This window comes from Procambarus clarkii, chromosome 36 (assembly GCF_040958095.1).
Source record: "Procambarus clarkii isolate CNS0578487 chromosome 36, FALCON_Pclarkii_2.0, whole genome shotgun sequence".
Classification (NCBI taxonomy): Eukaryota; Metazoa; Arthropoda; class Malacostraca; order Decapoda; family Cambaridae; genus Procambarus; species Procambarus clarkii.
Window position 1 is genome coordinate 4,819,500 of NC_091185.1, and position 13,500 is coordinate 4,832,999.

Sequence of the window (13,500 nt, forward strand, 5' to 3'; positions counted from 1 at the left end):
GACTCTACCAGCAGCTGCTCGTACACGGGTTCAGGATATATATCCCATTATTGTATCTGGAGCTCAATGGGTCTATATGGCTATAATCCCCACTTGAGCTGCCTATCTTCCCCTCGATGCCATCATATTAAGGTAATCCTAAATGACGGAAGCTCTGCTTCACGAGATGGCGGCGGGGCCCTCCGCTCCATCTTTGTTGTTCTCTCCATTTATTATTTGTTGTTCACTCTATTCTTTTTTTGTAGTATCTGGAATATTTTTGATGAATACGAACCATAGTCCAACTCCATCAACCACACAGTTAAGAAGAGACTAACAGTCATCGGCTGTAACCTGAGAATATTCTGAGATTTGGGTTAGCTCCACAACAAACTCATTGTTATTCAGATATAACGAAGTCCACGAAACCCCATTTTAAACCTAAAAAGTGAAATATAAACAGCCATGACAAAAGATCTGTCAGGTGAATGTGCATGAGTGATAGAATACGTGCTGGCGAGGCTGGTGTTTGCAATGTGTTTGTGCATCAAAAGCCATCCGTGATCCAATATTTCTGTCCCATCGTGCCTCTTCCGCTCACGCCCATCCTATGAAACTAAATATTCAGCACTACATCAAAAAATTGCATTATTTATTGACACCATTGCATGTTTGGGCACAGTTCACGGATTTAGAAATATTTGACGAAAGAGTTTTTTTTTATGAAATGAATCCTAACATTTCTGTTTTGCTAAACACTACTCGGTGAAGCCACAAGACTAATAGGGCTCTGTCATATCTACATTTGAAACTGTGTATGGAGTTTGTCTCCACCACATTACCACATCACATTCCAGTTGCTAACTACCCTGACACTGAACAAAATTCTTTCAGACGTCTCTGTGGCTCATTTGAGTATTAAGTTTCCACCTGTACTCACCTATTTGTGCTTGCGGGGTTGAGATCTGGCTCTTTGGTCCCGCCTCTCAACTGTCAATCAACTGGTGTACAGGTTCCTGAGCCTATTGGGCTCTATCATATCTACACTTGAAACTGTGTATGGAGTCAGCCTCCACCACATCACTTCCTAATGCATTCCATTTGTCAACTACTCTGACACTAAAAAAAATTCTTTCTAATATCTCTGTGGCTCATTTGGGCACTCAGCTTCCACCTGTGTCCCCTAGTGCAAGTGCCCCTTGTGTTAAATAGCCCGTCTTTATCTACCCTGTCAATTCCTCTGAGAATCTTGTACGTGGTGATCATATCCCCCCTAACTCTTCTGTCTTCTAGCGACGTGAGGTTTAACTGTGTCCCCTTGTTCGTGTTCCTCCCAGACCGGTAGCCCCAAGAATCAAACCCTAATAACCAACTCCATATTCATTACTTGCACCAAAGAACATACCAACATATGAATATGTAAATAAACCCCTAATATTACGAATAATTTAGTTTACAAATGTAAATATTGGGCCACTAGGCTACCGCATTCTATACCACAATAACGATGGAGGCGCGCTCACCACCCGGGCCGCACCAACAAGACCTTTGGACCAATTCATCATTCCCTCCGCGGACTCTTCCTTTCATCCATTAATATTCATCATTTCGCCTCCTCTGTTCTCTCTTCACTCCCCTCATCCGTCCCTGCCCCTCGTCCTCACTAAGAGGGTTATTTGATTGTAGTGAATATGAATTGTGTTCTCCAACCTAACAGAAAATCATTAATATCCAGATAATATTTATCCGAATTCGGAATAATAAGCACCAAAAGATTTAATGACAAATCTCATGGAAGTCCACACTAAATATATGTCCATGTTTATTCTGGAAATACACGTAGAGATTCCGGTTTTTATTGATAGGTTGTATCAAGATTCATAGCCTATGGTACAAGGAATTAATGGCGACCGAACCACAACTCACAAGATGGGAGAAGCGACGACGTTTCGGTCCGTCTTGAACCATTACCAAGTCGTGTGATAGAACAGAAGAGTTATTAATGAAGATTAAGCCACCAACAAGGTGGCACGGGCATGAATAGCCCGTAAAAAAGACAAGGAAGTACAAGCAAATATAAGCTAAGAGATTAAGATGAGAGGTAAGAGAAGGTAAGAATAGCGTAAATGTAAGAATATGGTAATAATAGGATGAATGTAGGAATAAGGTAAGAATAGGTGAATGTAGGGATAAGGTAATGATAGGATGAATATGAAAATAAGGTAAGAAAAAGATGAATGTAAAAATAAGGTAAGGAAAGGATGATTGTAAGGATAAAAATAAGTGGAAAGATAAGAATAAGAAAAAGGGGGGGGGGGGAGAGCAGGAATAAGCAACAGTGACAAAGCCTGACATATATTCGCGGCCCCCCTGTTCCTTCTCCTCTGAGATATCGCTGGCTCCTGTTCCTTCCCTTTCTGACGAATATCGCTGGCCCCTGTTTCTTCCCTTTCTGACGAATATCGCTGGCCCCTGTTCCTTCCCTTTCTGACGAATATCGCTGGCCCCTGTTCCCCTGACCATCTTTTTTTCCCGCTCGCTGTGTGTTTTGTTTGTGTGTGTGTAAAGAGGAGGGGGGGGGGGGGTAGCGTACGCGTGTGCGTGTGGTGGCCGCCCAAGCCTCGCACGCTCACGTCTCCAGTTACTCTTTACTTTCCCCTTGTTGGGTGACCAGGAGTGTCCCCTCGCGCTCCCAGTGGACTGATCACTTTACCGCCACTAATTGCTAAATGTAGGGAGTGGCGGTGTGTGGTGTAGGAGGCGCTGTATGGGGTGCGAAGGTGCCCTGAAGGTCTCTGTAGGGGACCTAGGGTATTTTCTGAAGGGGACCTAGGAGGTTCATTAAGGGATTTAGGGGCCTCTGTAAGGGACTAATGGGTCTCTGAGGGGGAGCTAGGGGACTCTCTAGGAGATCTAGGTGCTCTGAGGGGACCTAGATGCTTCTGTAAGGGACCTAGGGGGTGTCTTTAGGGTACATATAGAGGGCTGACTGTAGGGAACATATAGGTGTGTCTCCAAGGGACATGTAACCTTACACATTTAACCTTGCAAATGTATATTCACATAACCTCTATCCCTGCAGAATTATATATATGCCTGAGCCATGATTGATAAAGATTAAGCCACCCAAGAGGTGCCACGGGCATGAATAGCCCGTAAGCCTGAGCCATCTTCTGCAGGTGTATATATACCCGACCTCTATGCTTGCAACGCTCTTTATTTGTAGATTTATATACATCTGACTTCTCCTCTGGCACGGGCTCACCATAGCCCGTGCTACTTGGAACCTGTTCCGAGTAGCTGAATCTATAACAACAATAACATCCTGACAGAGGTATGTACACCTGACTTTTCTCCTGTAATATCTCTATATATGTAGCTTTATAACCTTGCGTAATAAAGTGTACAACATAAAAAAAGGGGAATGGTAGGATAAGTGAACACTCATACGTATTCAGAATTAAATGACAAGTTTTTCTCCGAATGCTCTGTGTTCCCTTCTTCGAGGTTATGGGTCCCTACAATTGCATCTTTAACCCTTAACTTTGCTAGCAATTAGATCACGCAAGAAGATTATAAACTTAGATGATTATGAGCATGAACGACCCTCAGGGCAGCCTGGTGCGTCTGAGGCACCTAATTACCCCTTACCACCATTCCTGAGTTATGTCCTCAATGGCCAGTTTGACCTTCGCGTGGCGGGAAACATTCTCGCTTAATCCTCACCTTGGTCCTGGAATGACTTCGATCCATAAGTCAGTGGGCAGCAGACTAAGGAAGTATACCACACAGCGTTCTTGGGGTGTATACACAGAGAGGTGTACCCTGCTTGTTGGTTGTATATATTGAGAGTTTACTATAGTCCAGGACTTAAGTATTCGTGCTGGTTGGTCAGTAAGGTATTTTGGTGGCCTTAATAACCTTAAATAACACGAGGTTTGTGATGTAAGGCAGTTGTGGTCCATCTTACCTGATGTAACCTGGGACTTTACAAGCTTACTGACGTCAGGAGGTAGTTTTGGCGACGCCAGGGAAAAGGTTCTGGCGACGTCAGGAGGTAGTTTTGGCGACGCCAGGGAAAAGGTTTTGGCGACGTCTAGAGCCAGTTTATTCAAGACTAAAAACAAAACCACATTATGACCTCTACTTGGGTGAGTGAGGAAGGGATCGCCAGGACCACAAGATTACTTGGTGACGTCACTATCGACCTCGTCTGACCTCGGCCCCAGACTCACAGTGTCCGGGAAACATAAAACCAAAGTTATTGCAGACCATTTGCAAGGCGGTGAGGTCGCCGGGCCGTGTTGTGCTGTGGTTAACACAAGCGTGCTGTGTGACGGGGCTGTGGCATGATGCTCTTCTCTGGTGCTCATTTGTGGTGTAGTGTGGTGCTGGCTCGGGCTTGGTTTATCTTGTGTCGTTTTGCTCGGGTGAGTGGCCTCGTCGTGCACTGTGAGTTGTTGTTTTAGTATGTTGTGAGTGTCGTGTTCGTGTGGTGATGTAGAGGGTCCTTTGTTGTGAGGAGTTGTGATGTGTTATGAGTTGTGATGTGACGCAGTGCTAGGCACAGAGTCGAGCTGTGGAGTTATTGCGTCGTACTGTGTTGGAACACTCTGCTTCTGCTGCACTCCTGGCACAGCCTGCTTCTCCACTCCTGGGGCTACTGCTGTACTTCTGCTCCCTCTCTCCCTTCTCCTGTCTTTGGCACACGTGGACCAACAGCCCTTCTGCCCTTCCGGCACACCCTCTCCTCCACTCCTGGAACTTCCCCTCTCCTATCCGCCCGTGTGAACTTCCCCTCTCCTATTCCCCCTTGGCACACGAAAGCCTAATTAAAGTTTCTCGCTCGACTTGCTGGGTCTCGTGGTCTGGTTCCCTCGACAACACGCCCTTCCTCGCAGCCTCATCCATACCTCCAACTTCCCTCTATCAATATACAATTTTTATAATTTGTCTCAAATTATATAAAAAATTATATTTTTCCTTTACTATTACTTTTTTTTAGCTAGTTTTGTTTGATGAGCTTCCTTAAGGTAGATAATATTCATTATTTTATAATATATCTCGACTACTAAGTTGGGGTTAAATCCACGAGGACTATCAGTATGGTGTCTGAGATAATATTCATGAGATATTATAACGAGTACATAATACCCGGCTCAGTTAACGGCGTTCATGGTGGTAAGTTCCGTTTATGTGGATGAAACTCAACTTCAGAACTTGGTTATATAATCTCTTGGTGTAGCGTCTTAAGCAGCCAAGAGAGACTGTATGTACACAAAGTGAGTTTGTTCCTCTCAAACTCCAGAGTCTTCTACTGTGGTAATGTTTGTAATGTCATATAATTATATAGTCTTATGCGCAGTATTTACGAAAACACATTTATTTTAAGCTACAAGTTTGTATCATTATATATCTAACGCCTGTAATTTTAGACTGTTTTAAATGTAAAGTGCGTGTACATTAATAAATACAAACTAATTAGTGAATCAATCAATTAATTAAAAAATAAGTATCAATCTCGCGAATCATTCACAGTGACGATTAGGCTACAAGCGTAGACCTAAGTTAATCCAGTTTTCAAACCCCTTGTTTATGAATGAAAAACACTTGGGCTTTATTTATAATGATGGGCTGTATTTATGAGGACGGATTGTTTATAAAGATGCGATTTGAACAAACGAAGTGAGCGAAGCATTTGTCCAATGTTTAGAGGCTGATACCATGATGATACCAACCTATCCCCAGGCTATGCTCCCAGGCAGTTCTCATACAAAAAAGGTCAAATGCTCTTAATCCAGCAGTCAAATTCCCTGTTCATGAGTGAAAAACACTTTACACACGCAACCAGTCCTTAGACCACGTCCATTCCACCCAGCGGTCGACCCCCAAAACGCACCTGACCCCCTAACCTAACCTACGTCTAAATATGCTAATATATACTAATATAAGGGCAGGCCAAATGTCAATTTACCGTAATATTATTTTTAACACGATCCTATGTAAAAATTAAAATGACAAAAATATAACAAAACTAATACAAATATATAAATAAAAATAACTAAAATGGACGCATATTACTTGTTTTGTTATTTAAAATCTTTCATATAATTATATTAATAAAATAATATTACATTAAAGTAGCATTTGATCCTCTCTGATAATAATAAAAACAATAATAATTATATTTAGGGTCGCTGGTAGGATGGAATGGCAATAGCGTGAAGGCGAGAGCTCGGCGACGTGTTGGATCATTAAGGCGGTGGTGGTGGTTAGCCTGGGTTGTGCTGGGGTCACTCTGACCTCTCACGTGTTACTGGAAAGTCTTCAGCAGTCACTATACTGCCGCACTAGAGCAGCAGTGTGTGTCTTCAGTCATAAAGTTGTACGGGACTGTACGTGTTGTACACTAGAAAGGTGAACCAACGTCTTGGTGTGTGTATACAGTTTACTTCGCGCCTGGCTAATGTACAGACTTAAAAGTAAACTTGTAAGCTATTATGGGGACCTAAATATAGTTCTCGCGGATGATAGACTTTTAAGGAATAGTCAAGAAACAGTAAACACTCCAAGTTATGTACTCGGCTAAATATTGACTCGAGAAAGTTCAGTGTTTCGTAGCCATTACCACCAGACCTCTACTGCGGCGGAGAAATTCCAAGTTTGCCGAGACTGTAATTATTTGAGCAGTGTTTCTGGTCTTGTGGTGGATGCTTAAGACATCTTACAAGACTTGTGGAACGCGTATAGGGTCAGCAATCTGACCTCCTCAGACGAGGCACATCAGCGCCCTCATCCTTCACAAGGAGGTAAGTTGATGATTGTTCACATTTGATGATTGTGATCATTGTTCACATTAATGGTGTATTCATTTATATCCTATACAGTGACTATAGGATATAAATGTATACAGATATTTCACAATAATTCGCCTTCATGCCATTTGACAACAAATCTGGTAGAAATCCACCAATTTTATGATAGTACCTATTTCCATAGCTATATTTTTCCAGCTCTAGCAAACCAGGGCGTGAAAGGTACTCAGAATTGTCGGGAGTGTATTAATTGCTATTGTGGGGAATTGTGTACCTGCTTGATGGGGTTCTGAGAGTTCTTCTAGTCCCCATGCCCGCCCCGAAGCCAGGCTTGACGTGTGAGAGCCTGGTCCACCAGGCTGTTGCTTGCAGCGGTCTGCAGGCCCACATATTGACCACAGCCCGTATAAACTTGTTTGACACGCCCCATGTGATGAAGGGCCTATGGAACTCTTAATCAATGCACTGAATGTTGGGGTTGCTAGCCTATGACAGTTATATTCATGGTGGTAAACAAATTTTGTATTGGCATGTAGTGCCGGATTAAGAATTTTCTAGGGAGTAGAAATACAATAAAATATAGAATCTTAAAGATGGGAAAAATATATTAGTTCACGTAAATTCCGCCCAACCACTTGGGAATAGACGGTCGCGTTTCATGTAGGTCGGCGTTCAATCCCCGACCGTCCAAGTGATTGGGCACCATTCCTTACCCTCCGTCCCATCCCAAATCCTTATCCTGACCCCTTCTCAGTGCTATATAGTGGTAATGGCTTTGAGTTTTCTCCTGATAAGTCCCCTTCACGTAAATTCCTTTCCCTTTGTCTTGATGAAAAGACCTGTTACATCATCATTAGCTACCCAAGCAAGTATTCTTTTTCGTAGGAGTGATGAAATATGCGAAGAACAGAGGCTAACGTTATCTGAGCATACGACAGGGCTGTCATCCATAAAGTTGACAGGAGTTGTATTAATTTATAGTGATGTCTTTCATAGATTTCCCTTCACTTTTAATTCATTTTCACTTTTAAATTTTAAATGACATGAACACCACATTACAAGGATCTGGCATAACATTACATAAATGCCTTTGAAGTCAAAGTAAAATAGTTTAAACTCGGTGTTGGCAAATCATGTGATGAAATAAAATACAAAAGACAGTTTAATATAGAAAATGGAACCAAGTCCATTAAAGAAAATGAATATGCGAAAGTGCTACAGAAAACGGAAACATTAGGACAGACTAATTAGTTTTTACGGGTAGTGCACGCTAATAGTCGACTGTAGCGGACAAGCAGTTAACTTGGTCGTCTTTAAGACCCCCGCGTCTGCCTGGCGGCCTTCCCCGATGATTCACCCTGGCAGAGGGAAGCCCAACTCCTGCCGGGGGATGCTGACTCCTGGGGGAGGGTGGGAGGAGAGCGGTGAGCAGGAGGGAAACCCAACTAAGAGACGAGGACGTGGAGGAGGCTGGCGAGGAGACTCGTAGGGTTTCTGGACATATAGGAGACGAGACGGCCCCTACCATCACCGTAAATGGGAAGCCGGGAGGAGTTAATGGGGGGATGGTTCATGGAGATAGTGGCAACGTGCTGGTGGAACGAGTTTATTTTTTATTTATATATATAATATATATATATATATATATATATATATATATATATATATATATATATATATATGTATATATATATATATATATATATGTATATATATGTGTGTGTATATATGTATATATATTATATAGAGTTACAGCTCAGCGGAGGGAGGTGGAGCAGCCACCTTCAGGGAGACCCAGAAAATCCACAAGTACAGAGACCTAGAACGTTGTTACAGGTTCGTGCCGATAGGCTCTGAGACTCTGGGCGCCTGGGGTAAATGTGCACGTAAGTTTTTAAAGGAGGTCGGTGAGGAACTCATTGGGAAGACTAGAGACCCACGAGCAGCCAGTTTCCTGTTCCAGCGCCTCAGTGTCGCAGTTCAGAGGGGAAATGCGTGCTGTATCCTGGGTACGCACCCTACCTCCGAGGAGCTGGACGAGGTCTTCGAACGCTGATTGCTTAATTGTTATATATTTTTGTGTGTGTGTGTGTGTGTGTGTGTGTGTGTGTGTGTGTGTGTGTGTGTGTGTTCTCTGTAAACTGTAGCATTGCAATAAAATAAAACAAAATAAAACAAAACATACAAAAAAATAATAGGGGTGGTAGGAGAGGAAAAGAATAAAGTATTCAGTGAGAATCCACAAGATCTTCTCTGAATGCTCTTTGTTTTCTTCTTCGAGGATGTGGGTCCCTGCAATTGCACCAGAGGTGGTACCCCTAATATATATATATATATATATATATATATATATATATATATATATATATATATATATATATATATATATATATATATATATATATATATATATAATGTCCTCTACAGCAGCAGCTAGCTCCTCCTCCCTCGTCCTCTACAGCAGCTAGCTCCTCCTCTCTCGTCCTCTACAGCAGCTGGCTCGTCCTCTACAGCAGCAGCTGGCTCGTCCCTCGTCCTCTACAGCAGCAGCTGGCTCCTCCCTCGTCCTCTACAGCTGGCTCCTCCTCCCTCGTCCTCTACAGCTGGCTCCTCCTCCCTCGTCCTCTACAGCAACCATCCGCCCATTCAGCCTTCTGCAGCCGCTAATCTATCCTAAATGGGACAGCACAAATTATTCCGTTACCAAACTTGTTCTGGAAACTTTCCTGAACTTGGTAATTGGTGGGTGGCGGCGGGCCTGGGCTGGCAACGGTCTACAGTACCGCTCTGCTGGGCCGCTCTCTTCATCACGGCTTAACCAACCATTAACTGTACATTTCACTTTTTTGTGGAGTAAATAAACTGTTTTCCCTAATATTTTATTAATCTAATATCTGTTTTACAAGTATGTTTAATATTTAAAGTACATTTAGCATTTAAAGTTGGAGAGAGGTAGTATACACACACACACACACACAGCCGTGATGAGGGTTCGAACTTACGTCCGGGATGATCCCATCCAGACGCTGCCTTAGTCGACTAGGCCACGATATGGTTAAAAGAATTGTAACCGCGAGTTCCACTGACCTCACACGGATCCCTGCAGCCTCTCTGAGACACAAACCAGGGTTTTATACAATTCCCCCTTGTTTGTGTCTCGGAGATTTGTTCATTTGACGCATCACGCTATTGTGATTTCTGTATATACATATATATATATATATATATATATATATATATATATATATATATATATATATATATATATATATATATATATATATATATATATATATATATATTGGTAGCAGTCTTTCTTGTAAGCATATGTTGTTGAATATGACCGAGAGGGTAAGATTAATGATTCTAACAGGAATCTTCTCAATATTTCTTACGTTTTTTTCACTGTCGAGGGTAATTGAAAAATTAACTCTCCAAAGTTCATTTTCACATTTTATTTATGGTCTGATGCCTAGATACGTTTCGCAGGAGACTTCTTACATTTTCAAAGACAAATTTTACATACTCCGTTTCATGCTTATATTCGTTTTTGGGTGAGGTGACAGAACACAAATCAATGGGTAAAGATAATTTTACATAGAACACGAATCATTTGGTACATTGAGTATTTTCTCTTCTTGCGTCTGTGTTGGTTCATGGTCTTGAAGTGGTCTTCAAGGCCACTTCAAGATAGTGGGATATCTTGGTGGGATATCTGATCTTAGAACGATGCCAACAGCTTTAGAAACTTTTTTTTTACTATATTTAGAATGTGTCCTTGGAAATTCAGCTTGTTATCATTGAGGACACCAAGGAATTAACCATCTACTTTGTCACTAATTTGGATATTGTTTGTTCTTAGATTAATTTGATGTGAGGATTTATTACCAAACAAAATATAGAAGGTTTTGTCAATGTTAAGGGTGAGTTTGTTAGCAGTTAGCCACAGATGGACTTTATTTAGTTCAGTATTCACAGTGACATTCAGAGCAAGAGGGTCAGGACTGGAGAAAAGGAAGGTTGTACATCAGCAAATAATATTGGTTTGAGGTGTTAAGAGGCATTTGGAAGGTCATTAATGTAGATGAGAAAGAGGAGAGGGCCAAGTATGCTGCCCTGAGGAACATCAATGTTGATGGGTAGGGGTAGGAGAAATGGAATTATTTACAGAAACGTTCTGGTGCTTGTCACTGTCAGGAGAAACTGAAGGCATTGGAGGGAGTGACCTCCGACTCCATAATGATGTAATTTAAGAAGAACGTTTTGGAGGTTGTGTCAAAAGCCCAAAACGTTGGTGAACAAATAACCCAACAAGGCACTCATTTTTATCAAGAGCTGCATGTATCAAGTTCATCAGACTAATCTGTGCATCGTTAGTGCTTATGTTATAGGGGAGCCGGTCGGCCGAGCGGACAGCACCCTCGACTTGTGATCCTGTGGTCCCGGGTTCGATTCCCGGCGCCGGCGAGAAACATTGGGCAGAGTTTCTTTCACCCTATGCCCCTGTTACCTAGCAGTAAAATAGGTACCTGGGTGTTAGTCAGCTGTCACGGGCTGCTTTCTGGGGGTGGAGGCCTGGTCGAGGACCGGGCCGCGGGGACACTAAAAAAGCCCCGAAATCATCTCAAGATAACCTCAAGATGTTTATTATTTATGTGTTCGAATCCTTAAGAAGGTGGTTAGGTTGTTTGGGGAGGCGGCAGCTGTTACGCTTCCCAGTGGAGTGTCAGTAGTTAGGCCAGGCACGTCCCTAGTGTCTCTGTTCCCCTGGCACCCTGGCACCCTACCCCCTGGCCCCTATAACCCTCCCTGGCAACCTTCCTCAGTTACCCCTGGTCAATCCCAAGAGATCTACCACCCCCCCAAACTAGACCACACATCCTCTCAACAGCTCGTTATAAGCCCTGAAACTACCTTAATTATGCACGAAGTCTCACATTACCACCGTAGTCAGACCAGACATTTGCAGTAAACATCAGAAGCATAAACACAGCATTAGAAAATGTGTAGAATTGTGGGGGGAGACTCATTTATACGTGCTAGGGTTCCCGCCTTGGTGGGGGACTCATGTAATATTCATGGTGGCGTGCCTGGGGGGCTCTGTGGGGGGAGTTGTCTTCCCCACTGCTCTTAAGAATGTAGACGAGATTAAAGATCCCAATTCGTGTGATCTTCAGATGTATTCATTGGTATGTGGGCTACACAGAGCGGCTCTCACTGCAGTAGAAATTGATGTAATTACTTAAAAGAAGTTGGAGCAATGCTACAACTTCTACTGCTTCGCCTTTTATTACGACTTGTGCTGCTACTGTTTGTTCTACTTGTGTTATGCTGTTAGTACTACAACAGGTATTATAAACTACTTGTACAACTACTGTTGATATTATTGATACTGTTAATCTGTTAATGCTGCTACAACTACTGGTAATACCTAGACCACTGCTATGCTGCTACGACCACCACTGCTGCTACTACTACTGATGCTACTACTACCACCACTACCACCACTACTATTACTATTAAAAAGTTGTTTTGTGTGCTGGAGTCCAGTTACTGTGTGCCGGGGTCACCAAGATGGTGGGCGGGGGTATCCTTGGGGGTCACCAGGTGGACGGGAGGCAGGTGGCAGCCTCTGAGGTCACCAGGGACATGGCAGGCGGGTAGGAGCCGCTGAGGGCCACACGGGACGTGTCAGGGAGGCGGGTGGCAGTCAGTAGGGACCACAGGGGAGATGGCAGGCCCTCCGGAAGGGATAATTGGCCAGCCGTGTTCAGGGATTCTGTAGTGGAGATCTCGATTGATTCTTACACAGGCTCAGCCCTCTACACCCCGGCCTCACAGCACCCGTCTAGGGCCTCCAACACCTCCCTCTACACCATCCCCTACAACAGGAGGAGAGGACCCGCCAGCAGCACTAGGCCTGGTGTTCACCAACACGAGGCACATGGTGATCACATAGAGTATGAGGTACCAAACATGCTTGGGAAATGTACAGACTTAGGTACAGAGGACAATAGAGAAGTGTTAGATATAAACACAAATGAATACACTAGAGTCAGGAGAGAAGCTGAGAGGCAATTTGAAAAAGACATTGCAGGAAAAGGTAATGGCCAACCAAAGATGTTTTACGGCTATATAACGAGAAAAGCAACATTGATAGACCATGCGTTCTGGTTTAGGAGATGATGAAACCTCAGAGAAAATAATGAAGTATTTGAACAACTCAACACAAGACTTCAGGTCATGCCAATAGAACCAACATGGAGACCAAAGTTGCGAGACGAAGGCTGGAAGGAACAATGACATTGTAGTCACTGTAGAAGAGGTAAAAAGAGACACCTTGAGTAACTAGCTACAATAAAGTCAATAGGTTCAGACTTAGTCACACCATGGCTGCTGAAGGTGGCTTCAGAGGTACCTTGTCACCCACTATCTAAAATGTGTAATGCAACACTAGAGACAGTAAGTCCCAGAATTCTTGAAAAGGGCAAATGTCCTACTATTGAAGACAGGGGACAGACAGGAGGTACTACATGACAGGTATTCCAGGTATATCTTGAGATTATCTTAAGATAATTTCGGGGCTTTAGTGCCCCCGCGGCCCGGTCCTCGACCAGGCCTCCATCCCAGGAAGCAGCCCGTGACAGCTGACTAACACCCAGGTACCTATTTTACTGCTAGGTAACAGAAAGTGAAGAAAGTTCTC